The sequence below is a fragment of the Neopsephotus bourkii genome, unplaced genomic scaffold (assembly GCF_033783945.1).
Source record: "Neopsephotus bourkii isolate Nb327-2 ecotype Australia unplaced genomic scaffold, CSIRO-AGI_Nbou_v1 NB_1558, whole genome shotgun sequence".
Taxonomy (NCBI): Eukaryota; Metazoa; Chordata; class Aves; order Psittaciformes; family Psittacidae; genus Neopsephotus; species Neopsephotus bourkii.
This window is the reverse complement of record NW_026902034.1, coordinates 687,982-694,474: the sequence shown is the minus strand read 5'-3', so window position 1 is coordinate 694,474 and position 6,493 is coordinate 687,982. Positions and strand designations below refer to the sequence as shown.

Here is a 6,493-nt window from a genome sequence, read left to right as displayed (position 1 = left end):
TCTACTTGAAAGTATAAATCATTTGAACCACAGTTTTGTTCTTTGGTTTTAGGGTTAAATCGTGATTCCTCTTGTTCGGAAAATGAGGAAATTTTACTCAGTTTGGAAAATTACTTTGTAACATAGAAAACAAAGCATATTTTAATGCCACTCATAATCCCAGCTGTTTCCACCTGTTATTTGCCTCTCTGAAATAGGAAATAAGCATCCAAAGTTGTAAGGAAATGGCACTTACACCTGATTACTCACAGCTTTCAAAGCATTTTATGACACATGTAACTGTTGTTTCAAGTAGCAACACATGGTCATGATATCCCAAGCCTTTGAGCCCACACTCTTAGCTGTGTTTCAAGATGCAGACTGCTAGAGAAGTTGAAGGTAAGCCATAGTGCTTTTCCAGATGCACTCTCACATTCAACCCTTAAGCCCCAAAGGCTGCATGGTCTCTCAGCCGCCTGCTGTTCCAGCAATGCGGTTCTGGTTTGAGGTTGTATCAGCCAATCCTGTGAAAGAGAAGGGGATATTCCAGAAACTACCAGTAAGTCATCATCTTTTCAGATCATAAATTCTGAATTGCCTCTGCTTAATGCCCACCAGCCAGAGCAGGATCCTTGCTTCCCCATCCCACTCCTCCCATAGGCAGTCTCTCTCCACATCCCGTCTTGCACAGTGCAGTATCTCTCTCCATCCTGAGCTCTCCGGTGCATTCAGGGTGATGTCCTGTGATGAAGAAGTCCAGACCACAGAGGAGCCTGGATGGAAAACATCTGAATTTCAGCTCCTGCAGCTAATGGGATATTGTAACAATATTTCAAAATAGAAAATATTTATGGTCAGAATGTGTTTTTGTTGTTTCTTCAATGGCACCAACATTTTCCACAGTGGCCACCTTTTTTTTTTTTTTTTTTTTTTGAGAAGAAATTTGTTTACTCAAACCCCTAGTATTCGCAGTCGTTTTTTGGAGGTGGGAGACCAGTTCCAAACCACACTGTATTGGTTTACTATGGGCTGAATTACTTCTCTTTGTTATTTGGCCTTCAAATTTTGAATTTATGTCCCTCATTGGGTGGAGGCTGCCGTATTCCCACCAGTTTCCTCCAGCCATGTGCACTCAGCATGAATACTGTGAGCAGACCATGAGCTGCTGGTCTAGACATGTAGACAGTTACCCTATAGATGTTCCATGGAGGTACCAGGCAGCCAGCCCCGGTGTGCATCCTTGGGCCAGGATCTCATATGCTCACTATAAAAAGGCATTTTTTGATGAAAAGTTTGAGTTTGGACCTTTCTGTATTTGCTAAGCATCACAGAAAACTGAGGCACATTTTTGATAACATCACAGAAGAATGCAGATGTCTGCTACTAAAAATCTTTTCTCCTCTGGGAGCAAAATCCCCCTCTCCCAGTAGGCCTCTAGACCTCCTGTTTTGCCAGTCTGATTGCAGGAACTTTAATAGAATAGCAATTTATTTTCTTTTAAGCAATTCCTTTCTTTAAAAAGCAAACCTTTCTTTTTTTAACTTTTGCTGAATGCTAATCTTGGTAAAATCTAGTGCTCATAAAACTACAGCACTGCCCTAGGATTTTTTTGCAAGACTGAGTTATTTCTTCCTGCTGAACTTTCAAATTGCACAAAAAATATACTACTACCCCTTGCTAAAAATACGTTCTCCATTTACACTCAGAAATAAATCTGTCAGCAGGTATCCTGATAGGTGCAGACTTTACTATTCCTAGTTAATAAACAATGACTTTGTCTTTCTGAATCTTTCAGTAACTTATAAATGGCCTGTTTATTTCATCCTTACCTGAGGTTTGTTATTCTGGTGGCAGATAAGGAATTTTAACTTCTATTTATTTTCCCTTGCACTATATTGAGTTTTAATACCTTATTGGGGGCACCCTTTCAAAAAAATAAATGGTTGAAGAGTTATATGTATAAAATACATATTGCCTATTCAATTTACTTCTGAATATTGCAATTATAGCGTTTCCACTTAAAATATTGTGACCTATCCTTTCCTTCCCTTCCCTTTCCCGTTCCCCTTTCCTTCACCTCACAAGACTGTTAACACTGCCTGGCTTTATTCCACTTGGGAATTACCAGCAGGGAAGTCTGCTGTCCATTTAAGGTAATTTATCTTCTTTTTACAGTAATTACTTTGTGTTTTTCCTTATGGTAAGACAAGCAGAGTTAGGCAAAGAGGCAAATCTTGTGTGAGGTGAGCATAAAATGGCACTAAATCATGTTTCTATTTCCATATGGTTTTAATCTAGAAAAACAATTGGTTGGGGTTTACTTCATATGATGATAATTAACCCAAACAGCTATCAATTTGATTTACCTATTTTTTCTGCCTACCAATATGGTTCAAAACTACAGTTTCTCATACAATTAGATATTACAAAGAAGATGGTCAGACACATCTGCAGACACAGACAATTTTTGTACTGGCCAAATAAGAGAGAGATTCTGGTCTCCAAGGGTGAAAGCTGGTACTGAAAAACCTTATCATTTCTCAGTTTTGCCTTCATTCTCTTGCAGAGCTGCTGTCAAGATCAAGATTCATGGTTCCCCCCATGGCTGCACAGGAAAACATTATATTTTTCATCATCTGATAAAGCTCATTAAGATGTTGTCTGCAGCACTTTTCATAGGTTATTTGTCCTCGGTGGCATGTTACACCATTTTACATGATTCCCAAGGGAAATAAGGGCCCTGTTATTCAGCTGTTGAGATGAGAGAAACAATCTCTCACATTCCAAATGGAGGGAGATATATTAATAAGAAAACAATGGAAAAATTCTCTGATCGTCACAGATCTGAGGCTCCTTTCCATTGTTCTTCTTGGGAATAATATCTGATTAAAGACTGCAAGACTTGGCCCAGTGTACATCTATTTAATGAATGTTCTGACAGAAAGTGAAATCTATTCAAATCTGTGCTTCTGACTATATCAAATCATAAATGTAACCATGATTACGTTTAATGGGAGGAATAGCCCAGTTTTATGGGGCTGCTCTGACAGAGACCCAAACAGCTCACATGTGCTAGCCCCAAACAGTCATTAAGTCAGCATGCTACAGCAGGAAATGTTGCTGTAGCAGAGTTCTACACAACCCTCAATATATTAGTGATAAAGGAAAAATCACAGAAGCATTTTTGAGCTATCAGTCACAAAAACACTTCAGAAAAGCACAATAACCAGGTCCCATTATTTTCTAAATGTGTTTCTGGATGCAACAAAAAGAAGTATGCAAAATAAATGGTCTTTTATCCGGGATAATTGGCATCTGTGTCTGCTGATTATTATTGATCGCTTGTCCCAAAACAGCCTGCAATCTACAAAAGAAAAAGAAATGCTTTATTCTTGGTCTTTCAGCCATTTTTACCTGCTTGGTGCCAAGAGGGTCACACACTACCTGCAGTTTGGACAGAAGCAGATTCCAAATAGGATGGGGGAGAGAGTGGGAGATGAAATCTCCTTTTTGTTTGTTGTGATTTTTTATTTTTCCTTAGGTAAGTAAGGAAATGTCCTGAAGTGGTGTCTGTCTGAAGTGGTGCCTTCATTGATGTAAATAAACCATAGCCAGAAAGCTGGCATCTCAAGTGGCTTCCTAAAAAAACATGCAAGACCCAGGAGTAAGATGTTAGTTCTGCAGCCATGGCCCTTAAAACTGAAGGGCCTCGTCGCTACAAGGACTGACAAATGTGAAGTTGCTCCTGGAGCCCACACTGAGGAGTTGAGGTCATGGATGGATGGAGCTGGCACTCTCTTTAGCTCCAGCAAGCCAAAGGCATGTGGAATTTCACATGTGGGTCTTACTGCAACTATCCTTGAGAGCCTGAAGAAAAGGAAAGGGGGGGCCCCCCCCTCGACCAGATCCGTGACAAGAGGTTTGTTCATTCAAGTTAGATTTAATACTGATGTCTACCAATGTTGTGGTTTCCATCTGCAAGTGTGTCTCAACCCTGGAATACATTTGGTATTGTCAAGTTTTAATGTCAAATTAACTTCCCTAAAGTTGAAGCCAGACCCTTGCGGTATCTAAGCAACTGTTCCAAAACAGTGGTTAACAGGAGGCTGGGATGAGCGGAGCTGGAGGCAGTGGGATCGAGCGCTGCACATCCACTGTCTCCTTCTGTTTTGGGTAAGGTCATTTGTACGCATTCACCTGAAGGACTGTCTGACCATCTTTGGACTGCAGTCAGTGTCCCACTTGCTGCAGAGTTCTTTTCCCCCACCTTCCTGTAACACAATTTTCATGGCAAAGCACATTGAAAAACAGTGCTTTCACATAGAGCGAGCCATTGAAGCTATAAATCAGGAGTGCTGCAAGGTGTTTTTACCCACACTCTACTCAATTCCCTTGCCTTTTTTCCTACTTTCCATTCAGTTGAACTGGAGGAGCCAGAAAATACCTATAAACTGACCTTGAAAAGTCCTGTTTTACCCTGTTGACCAGGCATCAGGCACAGCAGGTCCATGTATGTTCCTGCTGTGTTGCTGATCCTGCTGTACTCTTCCAGGGCAATCAAAGTCCTGCATTCCAGTTTCCAACTAAAGTTCTGGAGAGAAAAGCTGTTTTTTCTTACAGGGAATTACACCCCTTTGTGTTAAGTCAATAGAGAAAGATGACACTTGCAGAGGGTAATCAGGGATGCCTGAGGCAGGCTCTGGTGCTCAGTTCCCCTCTGGAGGTGACCTTCTCTATGCATATTGCCTGTATAGGAGACCTGTTGTGCAAGATCCCTGCTAGACAGTTGGGGTTCACCAGGTTGCAAATCTCCCTTGACCTGGCTAGCAGTAGCTCCCAGTCTTACCTTGCTGGCTCATCTTGCAAATGTTCTTGCTCCCTAGAATGGGTGTGAGGGTTTACTGTTTAATTTAATCTAGACATTAAATGAGAAATGGGGCTTTGGTGTGTGTGCACTAGCTAGACCTAAGCTTGCAGCCGCAATGGCACACCTTGTTTAGTTCAAGCAGTCCATCTTCACTAATCAAGCGCAGTTGCAGAATGTCATGATAATTGTCAAATGCATGTCATGACACCTCATTGGGGTTCATAAGCAATTCAGAGCTCAGCCTGAATGGAGGGATAGCTTACATCAATAGAACCTTTCAGGATCATTTAGGAAAAGACTACTGAAAGCAGCAGGCTGTTCTGCTTTCTGCCTAGCCCACAATAACTCTCAAATAAGAATATTGAACTGAACTAGATTGACTTTTATCCTGTACACTGCCTTCCTGCCTGGCATTTAAGTGGAAATATCGCTGTTCTGCATCATGGCATGAAGGCTGAACATGACAATGTGCTTACCGACTGCTTATATTCAAATCACCCCTGTAGATGATGTGTTGGTGAGTATTAAGCCACAGTCACCCCCTAGCAGTAATTCTCAGTGATGTGACTCAATGGCGATTGTCACAGCCACAATAAATGGTCCATGAATCATAAAGGCCTTGTGTTAGGAAAAGGCAGTGCTTGCTGAGCCATGTGGCTCAGCAGCTGCCTCCCCACTGCCTTGCCACACTATTGCAGGAACCCAGGTGACTGGGCAGGGTCAGCAATCCTGCAGAATGGGCCCTGAAAAAACAAATAATTGAGGATAATGGGTTTCTCTAGAGCATACTTATGTAGGTACTAGAGAAACATCTGGCACAGGGACTGGTATCAAAACAAGGAGGTACTTGAGGCACACTACCAACCCAGCCTGAAGTGTTACTGTCCCTAGGTACATGTCTCAATACTGTTCTTTCTTCCAGACATAAGGGCTCAGATTTGGGTTTGGATCTGACTCATCCAAAACAGCTGACAGAGGCAGTAAATCCTGGATTATTTTTTTTTCCTAATTTGTTCCCAATGCTGCTGAGTAATTCCCTTTTATAGAGCTGTCTTGTTGAGATACGTGTCTCACTCTAAATTTCCACTTCTTCCTACTTCTCCATCCAACTATTTTCTTGCAAAGATACAAGTGAAGAAGGAAAGAAGCAAGGTGGATGAGGACATGGCACAGGCACAGGTTCACTGCAAAACCCTCCCTTGTTCTAACCGAAGACAACTGAAACAAAAGATGTAACACTGGATTTTTTTCTCAACTGTTGTTAAACTTCTACTTGTTACAGTTTATGGCTACGTTCTGTCTCCTGCTCTCAGCTTAAACAGTGCTCAGTGGGAGTGCTTTACAATGGACACTTCACTGCTGCTGGCACTGATTTTGCTGCCTCTTATATTTCACTCTGGTACTTATGGGAAAACACCATGTCCTTGAAACGTGCCTGTGCTCATCTAGAAATCTCTAATTTTGGCATAAATTAGTATCATATTCATATCTCCTTTTCTTCTGTATTCTTTTCAATGTTTTGTTTCTGAGATCTGAGTCTTGCCAGCCCCTAATCTATGCAGGCTTGACGTTAGGCACATGAGTAACTCCACGGAAATGTTAATGCTCACAGACCTCAGCCCTTGCTTTTTAAATTGAAACTTGGAG

General features: G+C 41.5%; 1 long non-coding RNA gene across 1 annotated transcript; it reads left to right on the top strand.

Annotated features, from left to right (window-relative positions):
- Nucleotides 1-2,060: 2,060 nt before the first annotated feature.
- On the top strand, nucleotides 2,061-2,648 carry LOC133221838 (uncharacterized). The gene is made up of 2 exons (XR_009728075.1): nucleotides 2,061-2,132; nucleotides 2,546-2,648. It is a non-coding gene; the product is annotated as an uncharacterized LOC133221838 (long non-coding RNA).
- Nucleotides 2,649-6,493: the final 3,845 nt, after the last annotated feature.